Below are 27,534 nucleotides of genomic sequence, written 5' to 3' on the forward strand. Positions count from 1 at the left end.
CTTTCTTTCTTTCTTTCTTTCTTTCTTTCTTTCTTTCTTTCTTTCTTAATGTTCATTTATTTAAGAGAAAGCCAGCATGAGCAGGGGAGGTGCAGATAGAGGGAAAGAGAGAATCCCAAGTAGGCTCCACAATGTCAGCGCAGAGCCCACGTGGGGCTCAATCCCACAAACCATGTGATCATGACCTCAGCCTACATTAAGAGTCAGACACACAACCATTTGAGACACCCAGGCACCCCAGAATATAAAGACTTAGGTGAAATGAATTTTGCTCATAGGGAGAACTTGTGGCATCTGTCCAAAAACCAGGGGTAATACTTTGTCACTCCTACTGGAGGAAAGAGACATATTCTGAGGAAAGCACAGAAAACTTAGAAATGCAAGAATAGGGGTGCCAGGGTGGCTCAGTTGGTTGAGTGTCCAACTTCAATTCAGGTCATAATCTCATGGTTCCTGAGTTCTAGCCCAGCATCAGGCTTTGTGCTGACAGCTCGGAGCCTGGAGCCTGCTTTAGATTCTGGGTCTCCCTCCCTCTCTGCCCCTCCCCCACTCATGCTCTGTCTCTCTCTCTTTCAAAAATAAATAAACATTAAAAAACTAAACACACACACACACACACACACACACACACACACACACACACACACAATCCCACAATAAGACTACTACTCTGTTATGGGCTGAATTATATCCCCTGAGTTCATATGTTGAAGTCCTAACCCCAGTATCTTAGAATGAAACTATACTGGAAGATAGGACCCTTCAAGAGACAGTTAAGGTAAAATGAGGTCATTAGAGTAAACCCTAATCCAATCTGCCTACTATCCCTATAAGAGGAAATTTGCATATACACAGGGACAGGGGAAAGACACTATCTACAGGCCAAGGAGAAAGAAGGCCTCAAGAGAAACTGACCCTGTAGACACCTTGATCTTGGACTTCTAGTCTCCAGAATTGCACAAAAATAGATTTCTACCATGGTGGTGCTCTGTTATGGCAACCCTAGCAGACGAATACAATTCAGTATGTGAAATAAAAGGTCAATGCTGAACTCATTTTTTTTACCATAATGGGGGAGTACAAGGCTGGTTGGGTCACCTCTGTACAGAATCGACTGACTTTATACAGAATTTGGAGCTCAGGGTTTGGCAGGCCTTCTGGGACACAACCAGGTTGACATCATCTACAGGACCGTGGTCTCTCAAGTGAGACCCCTATTGATTGGTTGGCACTTATAGGCGTGTTTATCAGAGTGAGTCCATCCTTGATGAGCTCTTTCAGTGGCTGACTTTCCAAAGCAAAGTGCTGACACTGATTGTTTGGCTTGCAAAAAGTGCATTCTCTGAGGCGAGTTTTCACCGATCGGTTGAATGGGTTTAAAACTGATTCTGGTGGCTGTTTGTTTCCCTGGCTGGGGACCAACGCGTCTTTTCCCAACTTGTGGGAACTTCCTTATTCTCAACTTGTTTGATGATGACTCTGGCCCCACAAGACTGTCAGCTCAATGAAAAGAGGAACATGATCTGAATTGCTTATCGTGTCTAGAACACGACTGGTATAGATGAAATACTCAATGTTGGAGACGATTATTATTCCTCGCTCAGTATGCCTTCCTGGGAGTCACCATCTAGGCTCCTTGAACGAGAATGGGAGAATGGCCTAGTCAAAGGATGTGCACATCTTCAGCTTTGATATCTAAAAGCAAAAGAAGACAAGCTAGAAGGAGAAAGTGGAGCCAGGAAACCAAGGGAACAGAGGGTCAAAGAAGGCACTAGAAGAAAGTGTTTTTAAGAAAGACAAAGAGGTCAATTGTGTAGATGGCCATGGTGAAGCCACATAACCTGAGGACACAGAAGTGACCACTAGACCTAACAACATAGTAGGTTTTGAGCAGAGCAATTTCAGGGGTGTGGGGTGAATGGAAGGCTATTTAGAAGGAACTGGTGTGAGAATGTGTTCTAAAATATAGTATATCAACAGGAAATGTGAGGTGCAGCAAGGCCAACAGATCAGAAGATGACTGTCATTAAAAAGATAGTTTGTGGGGCGCCTGGGTGGCTCAGTCGGTTAAGCGTCCAACTTCAGCTCGGGTCACGATCTCGTGGTCCGCGAGTTCGAGTCCCGCATCAGGCTCTGGGCTGATGGCTCAGAGCCTAGAGCCTGCTTCCGATTCTGTGTCTCCCTCTCTCTCTGCCCCTCCCCCGTTCATGCTCTGTCTCTCTCTGTCTCAAAAATAAATAAACGTTAAAAAAAATTAAAAAAAAAAAAAAAAGATAGTTTGTTGGGGCACCTGGCTGGCCCAGTTGGAGGAACATGCAACTCTTGATCTTGGGGTTGAGTTTGAGCCCCATTGTTGGGTGTAGCGATTACACTCAATCAATCAATCAAGCAAGCAAGCAAGCAAGCTTTAAAAAAAAGATAGTTTGTTACAATTCCCAAGAAGGGCACACCATGCCCTGCAGGTCTATAAGGGCCAGTCAGGAGGCAGAGGGAGCCGGGGAGAAATGTGGGTAAGAACCTTTATTGTGGTTTCTGAAAAAAAGGAACAGGTGAGGTAGAATAAGTCAGGTTAGGATTCGCTACACTGAATAATTTCAGTGGGTTGTGGGGCACAGGTGATGTCCCTGGTCCTCTGGTACCTGGCTCTGGGGTAACTAAAGCACAGGAATGGTGGTCCAGAGTGTGAGAAGCTGACAAAAGGTGGTGTGGTCAGGAATGTATAGACTGGGGATTGATGAATCTGCATTTGAAAAAAAAGCACACCCCCAGGAAGAAGGCTTCTCCTGAGGAGGGGGGTGCAGTGAGGGAGGCAGGAGGCCGTGGCAAGGAGACATAGGCACACTACTGGCTTATCCAGAAAATAAGATACTGGCTTGTCCAGTATGGGCATGTAGGGCAGATATGACAGCATCACATTTACAGAAGCTGGAAACATGGTTAATACAAAATAGAAGGCGAGGAACAAAGCATGGGCAATGAGCCCAGACAAATCTTGAGAGAAAGCGTGGGCTCCCCAGAGAACAGAAAGAAAGGTCATTACGGCTGGAGGCGGGGGCAGCTAGGAGACAAGGATGAAGAGGAAGCCAAAGTCTGGGACAAAGAGCCAGGTCAGAGGTATTCATGTGACCCAGGTTGAGGGACTTGCAATTTATTGTAAGGGCCATGGAAGCCACTCTGGATGTTTGGCGGACTGGGTGGAAGGTGACAGGAGGAGGGAGCACACGTAGGAGACAGTGGTCCAGAGAGACAAGCTGGCAACATAGACATGGTGATGGAACAGATACAAAAGGACCCAGTTGACAGGTTCTGAGATGGTGGGAGGTGATCAACTGTTGAACAGGTACAGAGATTTGGAGACAGGTTGAAAGGGAGATTTCTGGCCGAAGCCCGTGCTCTCTGAGGAAAGTGAGCTTCAAAAGTTCACACAGGGCCTCCCGCCAATGCCCCACCTCAGAATGTTCCCTTGATTCCTGGGCTGAAGGCCAGGCAGGGACCACACAATATATGCAGTGCAGTCTATGGGATGTGTGGGTGTGGGGGACAGGGACTGGAACTTCCAATCTTCCAATGTTCCATCCACATTTCAAAACCAAACAAACATGCCCCTGGTAATGATCTTTCCCACTGATTAACCCTGGATCTTGGGGCTGACAGTCTACCCCCGTTCATGCTCTAATAAAACCGTTCAGTGTCCTGAATCCCCTTCACAATGGCCACTACGGAGAAAGGCCCTGATTACTGTCCAATGAACTAAATTCCAAAATATATCTGGAATGCAACCATAAGAGAATGGGAATATTTTTACTGTTACTATGTGTCACCTCCCTGTATCTATATCAAGGTATACGCATGCATACACACACACACACACACACCCCCCAAAATGCAAGTATGTATTGATGAACGTTGTCTATTTTCTTAGAACAGTAATATGATGTAGTTGTTCATAAGGTGATGCAAATATAGCTTCTAGACACGTTCTGTTTTCTAAGCCAAAACTGCCACTCCATGGACTTTCCAAACAGAACTTGGGAGTCTCCACTCCACACGAGCCTTGGAGGGGAGGTGGGTCTTCAGCCAAAGAGCCGCAGGAATCTTTTGGAGGATTTTAGGTAGAGGAATGATGGTCTGATTCTCATTTTTAAAAGGCATGGAGAATGGATTCGAAGAGGTAAAAATGCAAAGGGATTAGGACTTGATTGCAGGGTCCAAGCGGTGGTAGTGGTGGCCCTCTCTGTACTGGAAACAACGAGATCAGGCCTGAGGAAAAGAGCTATTTCAGGAGGCCAAATTGGCAGGGCTGGTGAGTGATGGGCTATATCAGGTGTGCTGAGGAGACTGACAAGGACACAGGCCAAGTTTTTGCCCTGGCCTCCGAGAAGAGCTGTGCTTCACCACAGGCAGATGGCTAGTTCTCTGCAAGACCAGGATCATGTTTAGGTGCATATTTCTGCAGAGGAGTTCCTGAAAGAGGTAGAGTTGATCGTATACACCCACTGGGGGTAAAGTGTTAACTCCTGAAGGCAGGACTGGTTGCAGTTTGCAGGGCCCAGTGCAAAATGGAAATTGTTCAAAACCAGGAAAAAAGGCACGTGGAAGGCACAAAACTGTATAGTGCTTCTTCCTTCCTTCCATGGTCTCCCTCATGACCTGTCCTGGTGTTTTTCCTTTGCTAATTCATGCCATGCTTCCTTGCACAGGGACGGTTGTGTGGTGAGTGCAGAGCATCCTAGGCAATGGATTCAGATACGTATGCAGAGCTCACTAGCTGCTAGGTTCCTTGAGAGTGAGGCGCCACACCCAGGTCGGGGCAGGGAAGCAAACCAAGTATTCCCCCATCACATACCAACAGTGAGTGGATAAGCAATTCCCAGAGGCCTGACTCAGGCGGGGTGAGAGTCCTGCCCCCGGCAGTCAATCGCCCACTGGATGCACCTGCCTCCACCTCCGCACTGCCTTCTCTTCCACCTAACCTCTCTGCCTCGCTCTTTTTAAATGTTTATTTATTTTGAAGGGCGGGGGAAGGGGCAGAAAGCGAGGGAGACAGAATCCCAAGCAGGCTCCATGCTGTCAGAGCAGAGCCCAGTGTGGGGCTCAAACTCACAAACCGTGAGATCGTGACCTGAGCTGGAACCAAGAGTTGGATGCTTAACCAACAGTCACCCAGGTGCCCCTCTCTGCCTCAGTGTTATAAGGACACTGGTCATTGGTAGGGTCCACTCGAGTGATCCATAATGATCTCATGTCAAAACTCTTAATTTAATCACACCAGCAAACAGCCTTTTCCCAAATAAGGTAACATTCACAGGTTCTCTGGATTTGGATGAAGATGTATCTTTCTGGGGGCAGGCCACCATTATACCCCCTACACTGGCCCTGACTGAGAGAGAAAAAGGCCAACTGAGGCAGATGGTGTTGGGAATACATTTCCTCCCCTCTACCTTGTGCTCCCCTCTCCAAGAAGAACTGGGTCCTTGAGAAACAAGGGGAGGAAAATTGCTAGGAGAGGAGAAAGGAGACAAGCGCTAACTGAAGCATTCTGACTCAAGGCTCCATCCTTCTCAAGGCTTCCACATTCACCATCCAAAAAGAGGGCAGAGAGTGACTAAGGTGGCTCTGCCTTATTTCCTGAAATACAGGAAAAAAAAGAAAAAAACGGGCCCCGATGAGCCCCCAAACTCACAGCAGGCCTCTGGTCCTATCTGCATTTTAGGAAGTTCACACTGGCCTAGGCTGGGAAATGAAGGGAAGAAGGAAGGAAAAGTGCAAGCAGAGGAACCAGCAAAGAGGGCGGTACACTTGCTGTTGTGGCTCAAACTGTACCCTTCGGTTGGCTGTCATCACACACCAAATATGCCATCACCATGATCGTGGACTTCTTAGCCACCATAACTGTGGGAAATAAATACTTGTTGTTTATAAGCCATCCAGTTTATGATACTTGCATTACAGCAGTCTGGACGTACCAAGGCCGTGTCAGTGAAAGCTTGATGGGTTGGTCCAAGCATTCTGAATCCAGGGAATTGGGCTATGCAGTGAATCCGGGATAGCTCATAAAACCTCACCACAGCCTGGACAACACATTCCTCTACACTGTGTACCTCCATTCATTTTCATTCCATGCCCTCCAAGAGACCTGATTTGCATTTACTTTGAAGTGGTCAACAAACCCACAGTCTTCCAGTCCCTACAAAGAATTTCCTCTCGCTGCTCCCTTTTGTAACTCACTAACAACACTGGCTAACGTACATTGAGAGCTTACGTTGTGCTAAGCACAGTACATACATTTTCTAACCTAAGCAGCAGAAGAGAGTAGGGGACTCTAACTCTCTTGCTTTATTCCCTGAGAGGCAGACAAGATGGCCATAGCCCAGGTGCACACCCTGGCAAGGAGAATGTCATTCCTCATAGCTCCCAGGGAACACTTCCAGGTAAGTCTCTGAGTGGCTCATCTAGAGTCACGTACTCATCCCTGAACCAATCACTACAGGCACAGCAATGGAGCAGAGTGAATGACCAGACCTGGGTCAGATACCCATCAGTTCCCCATACAAAGGAGGGCTGTGGCAAGAAGCAGGGAGAAAGAGTACTGGGCAGGAAAACTATAAATGTCTGCAATAATATAAATCATGTTTATAAATATTGATGAGGCCATCTATATCTCTGGCATTTCCAATTAATTGGGCCAATAAATCATTTTTATTTAAGTCAATTTAAGTTGAGTATCCTATTTGTTGTAAGAAAGAACACTGATTCATTTACATATTTTCTGTCTTTTTCTACCATAATGTAGGCTCCATAAGAATAGATACCAAATCTATTGTGCTCACTGCTATAGCCCCTTTGCCTAAAACAGTGCCTGACACCATAGGAGGTGCCCAGTAAATATTTGCTGTGTTTGCCAAGATCTGTTTAACATAAGACGTTGATCCCATCAGTCATTTCCATGCAGTACAGTGTTCTATTTAAAAAAAATTTTTTTAACATTTATTCATTTTTGAGAGAGAGAGAGAGAGAGACAGACAGACAGACCATGAGCGGGGGAGGGGTAGAGAAAAAGGGAGACACAAAATCCACAGCAGACTCCAGGCTCTGAGCTGTCAGCACAAAGCCTGATGCGGGGCTCAAACTCACGGACCGCAAGATCATGACCTGAGCCAAAGCTGGACGCTTAACCAACTGAGCCACCCAGGTGCCCCTGTTTTGTTTTTAAAACTCACCTCTGTGTCCTCCAGATTCTAATCTATGCCTCACACATAATGGCCTCTCAGAATATACTGAAGAATGAGCAAATAAATACATGTTTCTCCTGCTAGACTGTAAGCAACAGGAAGGTAGAGACCACGAATGGCTTTTTGGGTTTTGTGTGTGTGTTTATGTATGTTTATTTTTTTTTAATGTTTATTTATTTTTGAGACAGAGAGAGACAGCATGAGCGGGGGAGGGTCAGAGAGAGAGGGAGACACAGAATCTGAAACAGGCTCCAGGCTCTGAGCTGTCCGCACAGAGCCCGACGCGGGGCTCAAACTCACGGACCGAGAGATCATGACCTGAGCTGAAGTCGGCTGCTTAACCGACTGAGCCACCCAGGCGCCCCTATGTATATTTATTTTTGAGGGAGGGATGGAGGGAGGGACAGAGAGAGAGAGAGAGAGAGAGAGCATACGTGCGAGCAAGTGGGGGAGGGACAGAGAGTGGGAGACAGAGGATCCAAAGTGGGCAGAGCCGGATGTGGCCCAAACCACCATCTATGAGATCATGACCTGAGCCAAAGTCAGACGCTTAACTGACTGAGCCACCCAGGCACCCCAACCATGAATGTGGTGACAGCAATCATATCTTCAGGCTCTAGCAACAGAATGCCTGACACATGGAATGCCACCACCCCACCAATTACTACTGGTTGAATGACAGACTAAATGAATTAATAAATGGTATATACGCATGTTAACGTCACTGCTGCTTGCAGCAGCTTCTGAACTGAAAACCCACAACCGTGTGGACTCCGCAAAGGTTCACAGAGCCAAAATTTTGTTCTTCTGCAGAGACCCCCCCCCCCCATCCAAGGACGGATTTTTCACACATATAAAAGTCTTGCATAAATCACCGATGGAGGAGGCTTGAAGGCTTCAGGCAGTCCTCCCCATCCCCCAGCCAGGCTAGGTTGACGTCAATGGTTCTGGCTTGTTCCCCCTCAAGAGCTCTTAGCTCTTGTTAGCTATGGAGGCAGATTCTGCCTGTTACCATGGAAACTGCAGCTGGAGTGGGGAAAGGGAGGGAGGCTGAGGAGTGGGCAGGGAATGGAATTTTCCAGCTCAGGAGGCTGACTGTGTGTGGAATCAAAACACCAGATCAGCACTCAGTCAGTTCTCAGTAAATATTTTGGGGGTGACTGAATAAAAATGTGGGAACGTACAAGTGACTTTCTATCTCGGAGCTTCTTTCCTCATTGGTAAAGTAAGAAGAATTACCCCACTGCGAACGAAATTTCAAGTAAAATAACGTAGGGGGCGCCTGGGTGGCTCAGTCGGTTGAGCATCTGACTTTGGCTCAGGTCATGATCTCGCGGTTCTCGAGTTCCAGCCCTATCAGGCCCTCTGTTGTCGGCACAGAACCCGCTTCGGATCCTCAGTCCCCCTCTCTTGCTGCACCTCCCCCACTCACTCACCCTCTCTCTCTCTCTCTCTCAAAAATAAACAAACATTTAAGATAACATAAATACAACCCTTAGCAGAGAGCCAGGCACTTTATAAATCAAAGCTTCTCAAGGATGGTCTTCAGACCTGCTCGGTAATTATTTATAAATTACAGACACCCATTTTCGTTTCCTTCTTCGGTTGTCTAAGAGGAATGCAGTCGTCTTCCCTCCCCACCTGACCACGTTGCCTTCTCACTAGGGTTTCAGATAAAACTATAGGAAACCCAGTGTGCCCAAGTGGGACCTACCTAATCCTACAAAGATTGTCATCTCCCCACAATCCAGATTTAACTGGGTTATTCCGTTTGCGTTCGCTGAATCCCGCAACCCTACCTCTCACCCCAGGCTACTCTGCGACAAACGAAAAAGTTGGTTTTATCGGCCCATCTAACAGATGGTTCGCTTACCAGCAACTGGGTCCAGACACAGCATGCCCGTTTGGGGGGACTTCGTCCAGCCGTTCGGGGAGCAGTCAGGCAGCATCGGTTCTGCGCCAGGCACTGTGGGCACTTGCCCTGACAGGGCTGTGATTTTAGTCAACTGCTGGAATCAGTTCTCTTTTCCGCCGGAATAGAATGGATATGGTAAAAATTCTTAAACCGGAACTTACTTTGTATCGATTAGCGCAGTGCTTAGATCATGACATAAAGGTAAGGCGACTGAAAACACACCACCTGGGGCCCCCGGGCACGACGACGGACGTCCCACTGTCCCAGCTGAGAGTCTCTCCGCCGCCGCAGGGCTGTTCTCCCGCTACCGCAGGGCTGTTCTCCCGCCACCGAGGGCTTCCCAGGTGCCCTTGCGCCGGGGTGGCAGGGCGCGCCTGCGCACTCAGTACCCATGGCCTGACCGGGAAATGCCTGTTCGCTGGGCCCCACCTGGTCCTCCTCTGCGAGCCGGGGAAGCGCCTGGAGGCCGGCAACTGTAAGACCACAACAAGACGGGTACGTGGTTCTACTGCCTGTTCTCCGTAGCCACGGGCGAATGCGGGGGACTCCCGCGGCCTGGCTTGGGCCTACCCCAGGACGCATGCGCAGAGAGTCAGGCCCTGGGTTGGGGGTGGCGCCTTCCAGGGCCGTCGCTCTGGGCGTCTACTTCGAGCCCGCGAGGCAGCTTGGACCCTGGGTTTCCTCTTCCAGCGGCGACTCCTGAGGCGTCCCCTGAGCAGTCCCCTGAACAGTCCCGTGAGCGGCTTCCGGAGCAGCTGCCGAAGGCCGGCCGGTCTTGTGCCCTGCCCAGGTCCGCGTGCTCTCTGCACTGGGGATTTCCCGTGAGCGTCGCAGACCCGAGGGAGAGCAAGCCTGGGTGCGGGGTCCTGGATGAGCATGAGCGGCCGCGAGGATGCTTTCGCAGAGATGGGTGTGTCCGTGCGTGAAAACCCACCCCCTGTAAGTGCGCAGCCCCGCTGTCCTTGAGAGCACGTGTCCAAAGTTGTGCAGCCCTCCCCCAGATCCCGTTTTAGGCCGACTCCGACACCCCTCACAGGACCCCCTCGCACCCCGTGCGCCTCCTTCGGCAGCGGCCCCCAGCCCCTCTCAGCCGCTGCAGTCCTTGCTGTCTCTTTACGTGTCCCTCCTCCGGGCCTTCCGTGCAAACGGGGTCGTGCAACGCGTGGTCTTTGATGTAGTGCTGTTAGGGTTCTAGCGTTTACCGGGCGTGGGATCCCACCTCTTTTCAAGGAAGATCTTTTGGGTCCCGAACTGCTCTGTTGGGAGTTTAAAGGAATTGTCCAGACTTGTTCAGGCGTGGTGGGAATGCCACCGATAGGATTTTCTTCAGATTCATTACCATAGGATCATAGGAAGTGTATTAAAGATGCTGACTTTGGGGGTGCCTGGGTGGCTCAGTCGGTTAAGCCTCCGAATTCGGCTCAGGTCATGATCTCACAGTTACTGGGTTCGAGCCCCGTTGGGCTCTGTGCTGACAGCTCAGAGCCTGGAGCTTGCTTCATTCATATCCTGTGTCTCCCTCTCTCTCTCTCTGTCCCTCCCCTTCTCTCTCTCTCTCTCTCTCTCTCTCTCTCTCTCTCTCTCTCTCCCTCTCTCTCCCTCTCCCTCTCCCTCTCCTCCTCCCTCTTAAAAATGAATAAACATTTTTTAAAAAATTTAAAAAAAGATGCTGACTTTGTTTACTGCCTCCTTTGGCCTTGGATACAAGTCCTCTCACTTGCAAGTTGTGAGTCTGTGCACAACCGCTCAGCCTTTCTGTGTCTCTTTGCAGATCATTGTTCCTAGGTTGGAGTTACTGCATAGAAAGTCATAGTGCCTTGGCGTAAAGTCCAGATAAAAACGTTAGCTATTATTCACTTGTAGGGATTCTTTTTGGGGACAGAGAAGATGATAGGTCAAGAAATGGATGCTCTTGCAACCCACAGACTAGGGCATAAAATTCATTGGGAAACCTGTTTTTTATGACTCAGACCATTTTGTGGCTCATAATTCTTTGCTCCCTGGGAGTTGGTAGGAAGTTTATAACCCCCCCAATATTATTTTTTTAGTTTGGGTGCTTTATATTTTTTCAGGAAATTGTACATTTCCTAATATTTGCAGATTTATTAGGTTAAAATTAAATGGTGTGGTGTTAAGAGTGTAGTCTCTGAAGGTGGAAACAAGATTAGAGGCCTGAGCTGTGACCAACTTGGGTGCCTTGAGCAATGCCTTGAGCACTTGACCTCCTGAGGCTCTAACTTCATGCACAGAAGTGAGCAACAATAGCACTCTACCTTCCCTTGTTGTCAAGAGGATTAAATGGCCATCTTTGACTTAACACAGCACCTGGCAGCATAGAGAAAGTTCCATAACTATCAGCTGTTGTTATTTTCATTCTGCAGCATTCCTTCCAATTAAAACAGCTTGGGGATTGTAAACCTCTGTGAACTAGTTAATTAAAAGGAGCTGGGAAGCCCTCCACTGTTCTCTAGGCCCTGGAACACATTATGGAACAGAGAAATTACTTGTTCCTTGAAAGTTGGAAGGAAGTTTCTGTTCCTACTCTGGTCACCCTTCAGGGTCATGCTTTTTCTTTCCTTTGGGAGGCACTGTTTATACTCTCCCCTTCCATTTTGCTAAGTTTTGTTTTTATTTAAAGTTTATTTATTTGAAAGGGGCAGAGAGAGAGAGGGAGAATCCCAAGCAGGCTCTGCACAGTGCGCGGAGCCCAACGTGGGGCTTGAACTCTCAAAACCATGAGATCATGACCTGAGCTGAAATCAAGAGTCAGACACTCAACCGCCTGAGCCACCCACGCGCCCCTTGTTAAGAGTTTTAAATGTAATACTAAAGAACGAGGTCAGCAAACGGTCTTTGTAAAGGGCCAAATAGTAAATATTTCACGCTTTGTGGGGTATGTGGTGTCCGTTGAAATTACTCAGCCACTATAGTATGAAAGCAGCCGTAGATAGTATGTAAATATGGGCGTGGCTGTGTCCAAGAGGATGTTATTTATGGACATTGAAATTTGGATTGCATGTAATTTTCATGTGTCAAGAAACACTATTCGTTAGATTTTTAAAAAAACCATTTAACCACTTTCAAATTCAACCGTGCTGTTTGTGGACTGTACAAAAACAGACGGAGGGCCGGATTTGGCCTGCAGGCTGTGGTTTGCTGACTCCACCACAGAATTTCATGGCACAGTGACGGTGGTGTGATCTGGAGTCGGAAAGACTTGGTTCTGACACGCGTTCACTGTATGTATTTGGGCAGGTTACCCTCCGAGCCTCATGTTCCTCACCTTGCAGGTAGGCGTTGTTACTGACATACCTACTTCCTTGGGCTGTTAGTTTGACATAATACATGTGGAAGGTCTTGCTCAGTGTCGGGAGTCTAGTGAATCATGTATTAGGTATCTCACGCTCTTTTCTGAGAGTTAGTTGAATACAATTAAGGGTTAGAGGGTGGCACTAGGTTACTTGGGTTTAAATTCTGGCCACTTATTATGACTTTGGGCTGGTCACTCAACCACCCTCCCTCCCTTTCCTCATCCCTAAAATAGAGATTATAATTGTACCCACTTTAGACAGTTGTCTAAAAAATTGAATAAGCTAACACTTTATAAAGTGCTTAGAAAAATTGCTGGCACACATTAATTCTCAATTAATATTTGCTATTATTATCTCACAATAAGATATATTTGGGGTTGAAAACCCCTGTGCTGTGTTGTTAAAATGTGAGATTTTTGACTTCACTGAAGTGGTACAATTTTCAAAGCAGAGAAATTTATTTCCTCCTTGGAAGTGTGAAGAAAGTTGCCTGAAAATGGCAAGGGTTCAGAGAACTATTTCAAGAAAGCAGTTCCTTGACATTTGCCAAGTTTTTATCATCTGCCTTCCTTTCAAGAATAACGTTTCATCATGGCTTTCAAATTTAATAGCCTGGCGATGTACCCCATGGTGGCTGGGAGCTCGGGCATCTCACAGATTTGAGGTTGATTCCTGACTCTATCGCCTACTAGCATGTACCTGGGATGAGATAACTAACCTCTCAACTCTCAAGGCTTGCCTCTGAACTATAACACTTGGATAATAATAGTATCTGCCTCACGGAGTTGTGCGGATTTAACATCATAATGCACAGAAAGGCTTGGTGCCAGGCCCTGCCCATTGTAAGGGTTGAATAAATGATAGCTATTACTTTTAGTATTCTCCAGGGCACTCTTAAAGGAAGACCCATTTGAGAATGAAAAACATTTGCTAGGTTCTTAAATGGGCAGCCTTCCCTCCTACTCTAGGTTTGGAATGCTTAGTACTGTAGGAATTATTTGTTCTGAGGAGATTGCCTTTGTGAATTCGTTAGTCATCAGTTTATTTGTTCTCAATAAAGGGGGCCATTTCTTGGAGATCTTCACTGTATTTGAAGAGGATTGTATTGGGAAGTAGTAAGGGGTGTAGACCGAAAGACCTAGGTTTGAATCGGGCTTTCTCAGCCAATTAGATCGTGACTTAGAGGAGATGACATCTTTTGATGAGCTGCAAATTTCTCATCTATAAGATAAATATATTAGTTCTGATTTCATTAAGATTAGTGGGAGAATTCATCCAGATACATATTTTTTCTAATAACTTTATCTAGATATAATTCACAAAACGTACAATTCACCCATTTATAGTGTACAATTCAGTGGTGTTTAATATATTCACAGAATTGCGGAACAATCACCACAAGCAATTTTAGAACATTATAAAACATATTTTTATTTTTTAGAGAGAGAAAGCAGGTGTGAGTGGGGGGGTGGGGTGGGCAGAGAGACAGGGAGACTGAGATTCCCAAGCAGGCACACACAAAGCCCAACGCAGGGCTCGAACTCATAAACCATACGATCATGATCTGAGCCAAAATCAAGAGTCATACGCTTAAGCGACTAAGCCACCCACGTGCCCCCTAGAACATTTTTCGTTACCCTGAAAAGAAACCCTCACTCCATTCCTCTGTTCCCCAGCCCTAGGCAACCATTAATCTTTCTATCTCTACGGATGCGCCTGTTCTGGGCAGTTGATATGAATGGAAGCATGCAATGTGCAAGCTATTATGACTGGCTCCTTTATTTAGCATAATGTTTTCAAAGTTGACCCATGTTGTGGCATGTATCAGCACTTCATTCTCTTTTACTGCCAAATAGTCTGTTGTATGGGTAGACCACATTTTATTTATCTATTCATCCGCTGAGGGACTTTTGGGTTGTTTCCACATTTTGGCTATTACAATAATGCTGCTGTGAACATTCATGTGTAAGTTTTTATGTGGGCGTATGGCTTCATTTCATCTAGAAATGGAATTGCCGGGTCCTCTGGTAACTGTTTAACCTTTTAAGGAACTGCCAGACTGTTTTCCAAGTGGCTCCCAGATCATTTTTTAAAGTGCTCAACCTGGTGGCCGACACAGAGCAAGTACCACAACAAGATAGCTGCTCTGGTAACACATTGTCATTGTAAGAAAAATGTTCCTGAAAGCCACTCTCCCAACTTAGTTAAAGGAATTGGCAAGCCATCTGCCTTTTTTAATGCCCTGTAACAACTTGTGCAGACTAAGAGTAATTAGTCTTCGGGCATTTGTAGGACACTTCTAGTCAACCGAGATTTCACGTTATTTTCTGCTTCCCCAGAAAATGATGCATTTCTTTCAGGCTTTCCAATTTGTTAGCATAGAATCACGTAGCATAGTGGTTGAAGAGTCTGACCTCTGGAGTCATTTACAAGGCATGCAAGTTTGAGTGAGACTCCGTGAGCCTTAGTTTCCTTGTATGTAAAGCAGATGAGGACACCTGTCTCGCCTGTTTGAAGGATGAGCTACAAAAAACATGTAACGCTTAATGCAGTCCGAAGCACAAGAAAGGTGCTCAATAAGTATTAGTTTTTAATCTCCTAGAGATCGTGCGGTTTAAAATCCCAGTGCTAGGTTATTAAAATGTATTGGGAGATCTTAACACATAGAAATTCTTCGTGAAAAGATTTTTCGTAACTTCTTTCTTCCTATCCCTTTGATAGTCGGTTTTGGTCACTTTTATTTTCCTTGAAAATGTTCCTTCTCATTAAATTTTCATATGTGTTAGTCAAATCTTATTTAATATTAATGTGTTTGCTGTAGCTTTTAATAGGTAATATATTTATGTGACTCGAAATTCAAAAAGGAGAAAGGGGTATGGAGTGAAAATTTCCTTCCCACATGCAGTCTCCAGCCACCAGTTCCCTTCCCTCCCTATTGACAGCCAGTGTCACTAGTTTTGTGAATAATCTTTCCAAAGTTATTCCATGCATACAGAAGCAAACGTAGGGGGCACCTGGGTAGCTCAGTCGGTTAAAGGTCCGACTCGTAGTTTCGGCTCAACTCATGATCTCAGGTCGTGGGATTGAGCTCCGCTCACAGTGTGGAGCCTGCTTAAGATTTCTCTCCCTCTTTCTCTGCCCCTTTGCTTGCTCACTCACTCTGTGTCTCTCAAAAAAAAAGGAAATATAGGTATATATTCGTTTCCCTTTTAATTTAACCAGTGAAGTGTTTAACTCCTTGGCTTTTCACTTAACAGTGTATCTTGGAGATCATTCCCTGAGCTATTTCTCATTCTTTGGGAATTTTCTATTATATGTAATACATAGAATTTGTAAAATCTGTATCTCTTATCTCCAGCTTTTTTCTGCTTTATGAGTCATTTTTTTACTTTTATCTGAATGATCGCCTTTTTCTTGTTCTCTTCAGATATATCTCGTGATGGGCCTTTGGCAAAACCAGCCAGGTAAGAATGCATTTTCCTCTCCTGGCCTATCTATGCTGTGAAAGCTGGATCACCTCTCCATATCACCTTGGTCACGTCCTGAGGTGTCAGCATGTGAGTATGTGTGGCACTTGTGCCATTTTCCAGGAGACTTGGGTGAGATTTGAGTGGTGGTCGCCCCTAGGAGGAATTCCTGCTGTGTCCCGGAGATCATGATTGCCAGGGATCTCCGGTCCTTAAATGGCCTTCAGGACCCTGCAGGGTCTGACTTTTCTCTGCAGCATCTGGCTTATGCCACTTTGTATTCCCGTTCTGTGGCTCCCATATTCCTCTCTGCCTCCTAACCTTTGTACACACTGTTCATTAGGCATCGGCCGTCTTTCCTCAGCACCGGCTCTGGGTCACACTCGCAGCGTACGTGTGTGTCTTTAGCACACTTACTGCTTGTCCCTCACATTGTGTGGGTATTTGATTGTCGGGTTTCATCTGTGGATGTATGTCCCACTCAGGCAGAGACTATTTCTTTTTTTGTTGTATCGCTAGTGTCTGGAGGTAGTTGAAATTCCACACCTATTTTGCAGACGGTTGAATAGATGAGCGTCTGCCATTTTCCCAGGTCAGGATTAGAGCTTTCTGGCTGATAAACCAATTCACAAGAAAAGTGCGTGAATAACCCTGCGTTTTCCAAATAAGTATTTTGATTAGCATGTGATAATTGACTTCTGAATGCTTTTGCCTCTGATGAGAGAAGGTGCCCAGTGCCCTCTTGGCTGGGGGCATGTGAGAACACTGGATGGCGGGTGAGCCTTCTTGGCATACAGGAACTCTCATAGTTCTGGACCTTAACACTGTCTGCCAGACTTGACATGGTTTCCTCTTACAACCTCTGATTTATGACAGGGTTGTCCTTTGCCTAGCCCTCATCTTATATGTAATTTAACTGCTTGGGGGTGCTATTATTTTAATGTTTGAATTTAGGAGCAGTTTATGTGAAAGAGTTGGTTGCCTTTAATATAAATGTTTGGTTTTCTGTTGTCCCAAAATTCCTTGAGAGAGTTAAAAAATAAAAGTAAGTTTACTCTTAAGGAAAATTGGTTAGATCTGCATCACTGAGGAACTTTATACAAATTTGTATACTAAAATATTTACCTATTCGGCAGTGAATATATACATAAAAGTTGTAAACACTGAAAAACTGATTTTCTTTCTTTATTTCGCAAAGTGTTGATTTTAACCTATTTCTGCAACAACCCAGCTCTGTGCAGAGGACTTCCAGAGTTAGAGCTGCAGCAGAGACCTCTCCAGAATCCCTACTCAGCCTCTCCTCATCCTTGATCTGAGTATAAGCATTTCAAATGTAACATATCCAAAAGAGAGCTCTTGATTTTAGGCTCTTCCCCCACCAAACATGTGATTCAAAGACTCACTAAATAATACTTCCATCTACCCAGTTGCCCAAACGAGAAACACAGGAATCATTTCTGATACTTTTTTTTCCTTGCCACACACACAGATTCTATCAGCAAGATGTCTCTGTTCCGTCTCCAAAATACATCCTCTGTTTGTTCATCTCTGCCTGTGTCTACCGCCACCATGTTAGTTCAGAGCACCGTCCTCCTCTGCCTGGACAGCTGACTCCTCTGTTCCCCGAATCTCCACTGCTTCACACAGCAACGTGAATCATCTTACAGTGGATTAAGTCAGACCTTGTGTATAAGTCTTTAACAAATCCCCGTCACATTTGGGATTCAATTCAAGATCATCTTGGCCTACGGTCCTAAAGAGCTAGCTCTTACATACCTGGACAACCTCGTTTTGTGCCCCTCAATCCCAGTTTTGCTGTCCTCCACCCATTCTGATGTCCTCTTATCTTTTTCCTGGTGTCCTCCTCTTTTTCCTTTATGGCCTTTGTGCATTGCTTTGTACATTGTCTGTCTAAATTATTATTCCCCTTGCTTTTTCCAGGGCTTGCTCTTTCTTACCATTTGGCCTTTGCTTTTCTTTCAGAGACACCTTCCCTGACTACTCTGTAACTACCACAAACATACCCCTCGTCATTTCCACATCCTGGTTTCTTCTTCAAAGCACTCACCACGATTTTTAAAGGTTCATTTTGTCAACTAACTTACTGTATGTATCTTCCTAACTAGAGTGAGGCTTGAAGAAATATTTATCAAATAAATGAATTAGGGCAGGGGCCATTTCAGTGTCATTCACAATGAACCATGAACCTGGCCTCAGCATTGGCCCTTATATGTAGTAGGCACTCAAATATGTGTTGAAAGAATGAATGAATAAGTATTTACTGAGAGACTTTCATGTATTAACCTCTGGGATAAACCATGGGATCATAACACCCAACAGCCCAATCTATTACAGATTTATTGTAGACCAAATGTTCTCAAACTTCTTGACCTTAAGACCCATTTATAGGGGCGCCTGGGTGGCGCAGTCGGTTAAGCGTCCGACTTCAGCCAGGTCACGATCTCGCGGTCCGTGAGTTCGAGCCCCGCGTCAGGCTCTGGGCTGATGGCTCAGAGCCTGGAGCCTGTTCCCGATTCTGTGTCTCCCTCTCTCTCTGCCCCTCCCCCGTTCATGCTCTGTCTCTCTCTGTCCCAAAAATAAATTAAAAACGTTGAAAAAAAAAATTAAAAAAAAAAAAAAAAAAAGACCCATTTATACTCTTGAAAATGACTGAGGACTGCAAAGAATTCTGTTTATGTGAATTGTATCTATCACTCTATCTATGTAGTTTTAGAAATTAAAATGAAAATTATAAACATATATTAGTTCATTGAAATTAACAGTAGTAAGGGGCACTTGGGTGGCTCAGTTGGTTGAGTGTCCGACTTCGGCTCAGGTCATGATCTCATGGTTCATGGGGTTGAGCTCTGCATTGGGCTGTGTGCTGACAGCTCAGAGCCTGAAGCCTGCTTTGGATTCTGTGTCTCCTCTCTCTTTCCCCCTCCCTTTCTTGCACTCTGTGTCTCTCTCTCTCTCTCAAAAATAAATAAACATTAAAAAAAAATTTTTTAATGAAAATAACAGTAGTAAATCCATTACATTTTAATGTAAGTAACATTTTTTTTCCTGAAAATGTCTTAATTCCCAAAACAAAAGATCACTGAGGAGAGCAGCATTGTTTTATATTTTTGCAAATCTCTTCAACATCTGGCTTAAATGAAAATAACTAAATCCTCTTCTGCCTCAGTATTCTGTCTGTCAGCCTCAGGAGAATGCCACTGCACACTTGGGAAAGAAATGAGATTACTGCTGTAGATAATTTAGAAAATACTGTTTTTGAGATGGTGCTGTGAACTTTTGCATGCACACTTCAATCTCTTTTTAATATAAACTTGCAGTGATGTTTATGACATCTCTGTAGATCAAAAAACTGAACAGAAAAATGCAAGGATATGTGGGGCTCAAAGACATAAACCTTCAGGACTTTTGATCTTGAAATAGAGGAAGTTCACAATTGGACTGCTGAAGAGTAACAAGGTCCAGAAGTCCCCGATGCATCTGGAGGCCCCAGGATCCTTGTGTCAAATGGGCTGGGCTGGGATTCTCCTGACATGAAATAAGGCTGGAAGAAACTAGTGATGGTTACTCAGGGCTCCAGCTGATATTGTGAGTAGTGGCAGTAGGTAAAAAGACAGCCATGTAGAGAGGACCCAGCCTAAGTAAGCTTAAATCTTGCTCAGTGGATAATATATTCTCTTATCACATGGCACAGAAGCCCCAGTTGACAATATAAAACTTGTCTTAGGAGTAAGTTTCTCATGGGCAGGTAGAGATAACCAAAAAATAAGAAAAAAAAAAAAAAAAGCTAGACGTGGAAGAAAGTGAAGTTCTGAGAGAAGGGGAAAAGGGGATAAAGATATACCATAGGAGAAACACTTAGAAACCAAAATTGCAAAGCACTGCATTAAACTTAGGAAAACCTATAATAAGCAAGACAACAAAATCAACAGGTAGGACATGAATTCACTGACAAAATGCAATTCAAATCAGATAGTTTTAGTGTGACTTTAAGATTCTTGAAAGATAAGGAACAGTATTCATAAAATGTTCATCCATTTGAGAAAAGGTGGGTATAAAAAAGTACCAATTGAAAATCTTAGACATGAAAAAAATATAGCCATTGTAAAACACAACAAGGGAAACACTCTATTGGATGCAGTTAAAAAGAGGAATTACAGAAGTGCCTGGCTGACTGAGTTGGTAGAGCATACGACTCTTGATCCTGGGGTCATGAGTTCAAGTCCCACATTGGGCATAGAGTTGACTTAATAAAATGTGTATGTTATGTGTGTATGTGTATATATGTAAATGTATATATACATATATATCTCATACATATATCATATATGATATATATATATATATATTTTTTCTTTTTTAAAGAAGAGGAATTACTCAGCAACCCAGAAAAGAATACAAGAAATAGAGAAGATAAATGGAAGATAGATGAAGAAGGGCCAATATACTCCAGTAGGCTGAGAATAAGAGAATATAATTGGAATGGAACAAAAAGCTATTTTGGCCAAGACATACTGGGTGTGAATTCTTCAGAAGGGAAAGAAAACCTTCATCAGGCACAGAAGTCCTGAGCAGGATAAAAATGAATCCACAATACTACCTATTCTAAAAGCTCCAGTGGGACATTTCAATTGACAGCAGACCTCAGAAGTGTCTGAAGACATTAGAAAAAATAATCTTCAAAATAAGGGGAGACTATGAGGGTCACCTTAGAATTCCATACCTAGATAAACTGTCATTTAGAAATGTCTTTTAAAGCCATTTTTAGAAATACAAATAGACTACCTTACACCATAACTAAAAGACTTATTAAAGGATTTTTTTCAGTGAGAAAACAGATGAATCTAGAGAGTGAGATTTAAGAAATCAGAATGAATAAATTATCAAAATAGGGACAAATATAATTAATTATTGAGTCTCAAATTTTCTTTTTCTTTATTTTTATTTATTTATTTATTTTTACATTTATTTATTTTTGAGACAGAGAGGGACAGAGCATGAACGGGGGAGGGTCAGAGAGAGAGGGAGACACAGAATCTGAAACAGGCTCCAGGCTCTGAGCTGTCAGCACAGAGCCCGATGCGGGGCTTGAACTCACGGACCGTGAGATCATGACCTGAGCCAAAGTCGGTCGCCCAACCGACTGAGCCACCCAGGCGCCCCTCTTTTTCTTTAAAGTATAGCTAAAGGGCACCTGGATGGCTCAGTTGGTTGAATGTCTGGCCCTTGATTTCAGCTCAGATCATGATCCCAGGGTTGTGGGATCAAGCCCCATGTCAGGCTCTGTGCTAACAGTGCGGAGCCTGCTTGGGATTCTTTGTCTCCCTCTCTCTCTGCCCTTCTCCTGCGTGTTCTCTCTCTCTCTCTCTCTCTCTCTCTCTCTCTCTCAAAATAAAAAAATAAACCTAAAAAAAATTTTTTAAAGAAAAAGTGTAGCTAAAATTCTAGATAATAACTAGGAAGGGGGAATAGGAAATTCAATAAATTGCTGTTATTCCAGAATATCCTTTATTATTTTATGCTTTGTTAAAAATATATGTATACTTGCAAAAAAAAAAAGTATATATACACACTTGTGTATAAATTAGGACTTTAAAGATAGACAATAAAGTAACTGAAATATAACTGAGAGTTTCCACATTAGCAGAGGGGAAAAAGGAGTAAAGAAAAATTGATCTACTCAGTAGAAGGCAAGAAAGGAGAAAATAAGCAAAGGAAAAGCAAATTTCAACAAGCAAATACATCAGAAATTTAAAATGGGGAAAGATTAACTCTTCTGTTAAAAGTAAACCGCCAGATTAATTTCTTAGATGTTCACCTTAAAAGAGGAAATCATGGACTTGTTTCTACCGAAAAATATGGCCTTGAAACATAAAGCAAAAGCTAAAAGAATTATCAGGAGCAGTGGATAAAACCAAAGGCATAATAGGTGATATTATTGTAACTATTTAGATCTGATACGTTAAGCAGAGAGAAAATTAGTAAGAATTCTGAAAATGTAAACACATAGTTAATAAGCCAGATCTCATGAACACAAATAAAATTGGTAGCTAACAATTACAGAATACTCATTCTTTTCTAACGCATTGAACAATTAAAAATTGATTACGTCCTAAGATCGCAAAAGAAGTTTTAACAACTATGAAATAATAACTCATAGGCGATATCATTTGGCTGTGATGCAGTTAAATTAGAAATCTATAATCAAAAGACTTTTGAAGAACTTGGGAACCTGAATGCATGCAGTCTTTAATGTCATGAAGAGGAAATCTAATGGAAACAATATAACTCAGTACTGAACAACAGAAATACATGGATAGCGGTTCAAGTGATACTCGGAGAGAAAGTTACGGCCTTAAGTGTATCTGTTAAAAATCACAAAAGATTAAAAATAAATTAGGTAAATATGCAACTCAAGATGCTTGGAAGAGAAACCCAAATAAGTAGGAGGAAGGAAATAATAAAATGAACAGAAATTAATTAAATGGAAAAGAAGAATATGGTCAAAAAGCCAAAAACCATTTTAAAAACATAAAATTGTCAAATCTTTAATAAAACTGATGAGCACAAGAATAAATGATATTGGTACTAGAAAAGGTGACATATTACAAATGCAGAAGAGATTAAAAATCAAAGAGAATGCTGTGAACAATTCTATGCTAATAAATTTAAGTGAAATCGACAGTTTTCTTGTAAAATATAAATGACCAAAATGACTCAAGACAAATAAGTCCCAAACTTATGAGGAAATGAAGTCCAAAATATTCCATGTAAAAAGACATCAGATCTGGATTTTACAGTGAGTTATACTAAACTTTCAAAAAGCAGAGAACCCTATTTTTTATAAACAATTGTGGAGAATATAACAGCAAAATAATCCAAGTCATTTTATAAGGCCGGTATAACCTTGATACTAAAACCAGGCACGGATAGTATAATTAAGAATTTAGATGTAAAAAACAAACATGGAACATAAACCAGTAGTATACAGCTGTATGTGTATATAAATCAAACCCTCGTAATCATGGTCAAGTATGGTTTAGGAATGCAAACATGTCTCAACAACAGAAAATTTGCCTTAATTCTCCATGTTAACAGATTGCATAAAATAACAAAGTTGAATCTTCCTAATAGATATAGAAAAGTCATTGTATAAAATTAAACTTATCCATGCTAAAGTTTTTAGAAAACTAGAACTTAAAGGAATTTCCTTAACCCCCAATAAAGAGGTTCTGCAAAAAAGCTTGTGAACATTTTTACTTGTTGGTGAAAGATAAGAAGTATCCCCACCTCAGAGGTCCTAGTCAATGCATTAATGCTTGTGATATGAGTTCTGACTGTTAGAGTAAAAAATTATCATTAATAAAGATGTTAACATTACAAAAAATCCAGGAAAATCTATAGACAAACTAACAAGTATTAGAGCTAATAAAACGGGTAAGCAAATTCACTGGATACAAAATCAGCATATAAAAAGGAAGAGCAGATAATTCTTCTCAAAAACTCCTAATCCAAGACAAATCATGAGAAAATATTAGACCAACTCATTGAGAGACATTCTATAAAATAACCTGACTAGTACCTCAAAACTGCTAAAGTCATGAAAAACAAGGAAATACTGAGAGGCTATCATGGCCCAGAGTTGCCTAAGAAGAAATAATAATGTGTCCTGGCTAGGATCCTAGAACAGAAGGAAGAGATTTATAGAAACAGGTAAAATTCAAATACAGTCTGTAATTTAATTAATAGTTCTGTACTAAGGTAATTCCTTCATTTTCACAGTGTACCAAGGTTATGTAAGATGTTAACGTCAGGAGAAACTGGGTAAGGAATATTTATCCTATCTTTGCAAATTTCCTGTATACCCGAAGTTATTTAAAAAACAAAAAACACAACTATACCATGTTGTAACCCCAAATAACAGATTGGATAAGTAATAGGAAAAAAGACTTTCTAAAATCAAATTGAAATCCCAATGGGATATCTTTTTTCAGTTGTTTTTCTTTTTTAGTTATCTCTTCACTCAGTGCGAACTCACTACCCCGAGGGATCTGAGGGATCGCATGCTCCACTGACTGAGCCAGTCAGGTTCCCCCTTGATAGCATATTTCATCAAACTTGACAAGCTAATTCTAAAAGTCATTTGGAGATGGAGGGCTAAGAATAGCCAAAGACACTTGAAAGCAAAGTAGGGCAGATGCCCTTTCAGATATCAAGATACCAAAAGCTGTAATAATTACTATGATGTGTTAACACACAGAGATAGACAAATGGGCCAGTGGGACAGACTAGTGGGACAGGCCTACTCATATGCAGAAACATACATCAGGAGAGAAATTAGATCCTTACCACAAAACATACAGAAAAGTTAACATTAAAAACAACAACAACCAAGGCTATTAGAGTATCTTTCTGACTTCCGTGTAGGTAGGGATTTCTTAGGGAATAAGCAGAGATATGAAGGAAAAGACTGTTAAATTTTACAGCACCAGTATTTAACACTTCCATAACAAAGGATATTGATGGCTTTTCTTTTGACTTGTTTATGGTACACGTTTTAGACTTATATTTAAGTGCGACGGGGGTAGGGGGCAGGGGGTAATTCAAGCTGGTCCATGACATCTTATTCGCCTTCAAAGATCACCCTGGTGCTGTGTAGAGACTCTTGGGAGGGAAGGGTTTGGAGTGGAAGCAGGTGATCCAGTGAGTAGGCTAATAACCAGGGGAAGTCACGGTGATTAGGACTGTCACGAAGAGGGAAAACACTGGACAAATTTGGGATGTCTTGGCTGTAGGGTCAGCAGGACTTGCTGATGATTTAGATGGTGACAGTAAGGAAAAGAAGAATCAAGAGCAATTGTGAGATTTCTGGCTATAGCAACTGGTACTGCTTATAGAAATATATAGAGTTACAGAATGAGGAAAAGGGAAATTAAATATTTATTTAAAATGCTTTCAGTTCCTGTTGAATATGCAGGTGCTTCTGTGGAAAGTTCTGTGGCAGAGGATTTAAATTTGGGAGCTGCTGGCGTCTAGGTGGTGTTTAAACCATGCCTAGGGAGCGCGTGTTGATGGAGAAGTCTAGTGACCGAGTTGTGAGCGTTTAGAGGTTGAACAGAGCAAAAGTCAGCTAAGGGGATGGAGAAGAGGCCACTGAAAACCGGGGTGGTGTCGTGTCGTGTCGTGTCGCGGAAAAATAAGATAGCCTGGGTTTTTGTTTGTTATTGTTTCTTTTAATGAGGATGTTGAATGTTACGGAAGGATCAAGTGAGATTAAGGTCCAGTTTCCTAGCTGCATAGGGAATTGCTCAGCAGTTTCATCGGGTGGCATGGTAGGGGGAGAGGATATGCAGTGAGGCCGGTGAGTTAGTGACAGACCACTCTGTCAAGAGCGGTTTGGAGGGAGAGGGGGAGGGAGCACTGAGGAAAGGGGTAGTCACTGCGGGAGTCCCGAGGGCCTGTGGTATCTGAAGGGAATGAGTGATCCAGGATCCAGAGAGACACTTGTACTGCAGGCAGAGGCCTTTGAGGAGAGAGAACGGGGTCGTAGAATGTGTTAAAGTCATCACCTCCTGCACCATGTGCAGACATTAGCATCACCTGGGGAGCTCCAAAACCACCGCGTCCGCGGGGCCCTGGGCAGCTCCAGGGGTGAACAGCGCCCCGGCTGATCCCGGGGTGAGGCCAGATGTGAAAACCTCTGACCTAAGGGTAGTAGCACTCACTTGCAGTCATGCCTCTCGAATTTCCCGAGAGGCTGCTGGGGAGTAGGTTTCGGAGGTGCACGGCACACACAGTGTTGTCATTCAGATTTTAAGTTCACTGTGGCGCTGCTGGCTGAGAGGAGACTGGAAGACTTGGGGAGCTTAAAACACCACCCCCCCCAAGCTGGTAGCTTCTTAAGGTAGCAAGCAACCACAGATTTCTATTTATGCTTATTATGTATGAACAGAACATTTCATTTTCGCACCATATTCTGTGCGCTAGTAAGTAACCTGCTTATTGTAATTAACCATCTAATGAATTTGTTCCTTGAAAATTAAAATCCTACATTTTTTATTGGCCACGGTAAAGTTTCAGTGTACGGATTGACCAGAATACAGCTTAATTCTTCTGCAGGGTACACTTTTCTAATAAAAAAATGATGCTCCACGAACACGCTTGCATATAATCTTTCATTCGCTGCTTATCTCTGCTTTCATGGAACAGTTGGACCAATGGTATGTTAATGAACTTTGTATAATTCGTTGCTTTTACTGCTAGAAAAGAAATTCGTATTTATAACAAACAGTATGGGTTGGAGCAGGGGAAAAATTCCTCCCTTCATCCTCCTCCCCTCACCCGCAATTCCTTTTCCTTCAAGGTAAGCAGCTTGCGGTTTCCTGTATTCTTTTGCGCAAGTTTTACCTGCAAATGTGTGCATCCTTAACAAACAAATGAAAACACTTACCAGCTCATTCCTACAAACGAGAGCAATTTGTCCCTAGCCCCGGGGACAGCCGCGCCTCGCTGCTGTCCCGGGCCACGGTTCCCCGGTGTCCTCTGTGGTCCGCCGTGTGCCCACCGGCACTGTGGGGGGTCCGCGGGGTCTGAGCCGGGCCACGTGCGCGGCACTGCGAGCGGTCTGTGCAGGGCCACGTGTGGGGCGGCTTGCGGAAGTCTTCGGGGCGCTGCGGGGTCCGTGCCCCGGGCGTGGTGGGGGGGGGGGTGCTGCGTGCGGGCGCTGGTGGGATCTGTATGAGGGCGCCGCAGGGTCTGTGCGGGGTGCTACCGGACAGATTGCGGGGTCTGTGCGGAGCGCCGCGGGGATCTGTGTGGGGCGGCTGTGGGGATCCGTGTCGAGATCTGTGCGGGTGCTAACGGGGTGGCCGCGGGGATCTGTGCGGGTACTGACGGGGTGGCTGTGGGATCTGTGTGGGATGCTGCGGGGATGCGTGCGGGCCGCGGCGGGGTCTGTGTGGGGATCCGTGTCGGGGTTTGTGCGGGCTGCGGCGGGGTCCGCCTGGCCCGGCGTGCAGTCCGCGCGTGACTCTCCACAGCGGGTCCGCCAGCGCCCAGTGCGCTCCCGTGAGGTGCCAGCCTCCTCCCTCGCTGCCCGGGTTTCTGGCGCGGTTCGGCCTGTACCGCCCGGCGCCCGAGAGAGCCTGGCTTACGGAGGGACTAGCCCCGCGTCTCTCGCGTGTCCTGGACGCAAAAGTGTCGTCTCCCACTTTCTCGTTCTTCACACTTCAACGTACATGGTTTTGCCCGCAGGATTTCCACTTTTTGGACAAATGTATTTTTTTTTCTTCACTGGTTTTGTGTTTGGGAGTTGTCGGTCAGCCCTTCTGCGTGTCACCCCCGTTTCTTTGTGTGGGGGTCTCACACACCCCCACACCCCCTTATCGAGACCCCTGTCAGGGGCCCCTGGTGTCGGCTGGGTTGACGTCAACCTCCTGCCTTCGCGCCAAGCCATCGCCACGGCAACCGCAGCCTGATTGGCAGCGCCCAGAGGCGTGGCGAGGGGGGCCCGGGGTGGGCAGCTCGGCCTCTCATTGGCCTGCGCTGCAGCCCCGCCTCTGCGGAGAGCCTGACAAGGAGTCGCGCGCAGA

The 27,534-nt window shown here is 44.4% G+C and overlaps 1 long non-coding RNA gene across 1 annotated transcript in view; it reads right to left on the minus strand.

Annotated features, from left to right (window-relative positions):
* LOC125915887 (uncharacterized) overlaps positions 1-10,753 on the minus strand; it is a 24,356-nt gene extending 13,603 nt beyond the window's left edge. The window contains exon 1 of the long non-coding RNA XR_007455781.1: positions 9,106-10,753. This is a non-coding gene — a long non-coding RNA (uncharacterized LOC125915887). The remainder of the gene's footprint in view (positions 1-9,105) is intronic.
* Positions 10,754-27,534: the final 16,781 nt, after the last annotated feature.

This window comes from Panthera uncia, assembly GCF_023721935.1.
Source record: "Panthera uncia isolate 11264 chromosome E2 unlocalized genomic scaffold, Puncia_PCG_1.0 HiC_scaffold_19, whole genome shotgun sequence".
NCBI lineage: Eukaryota > Metazoa > Chordata > Mammalia > Carnivora > Felidae > Panthera > Panthera uncia.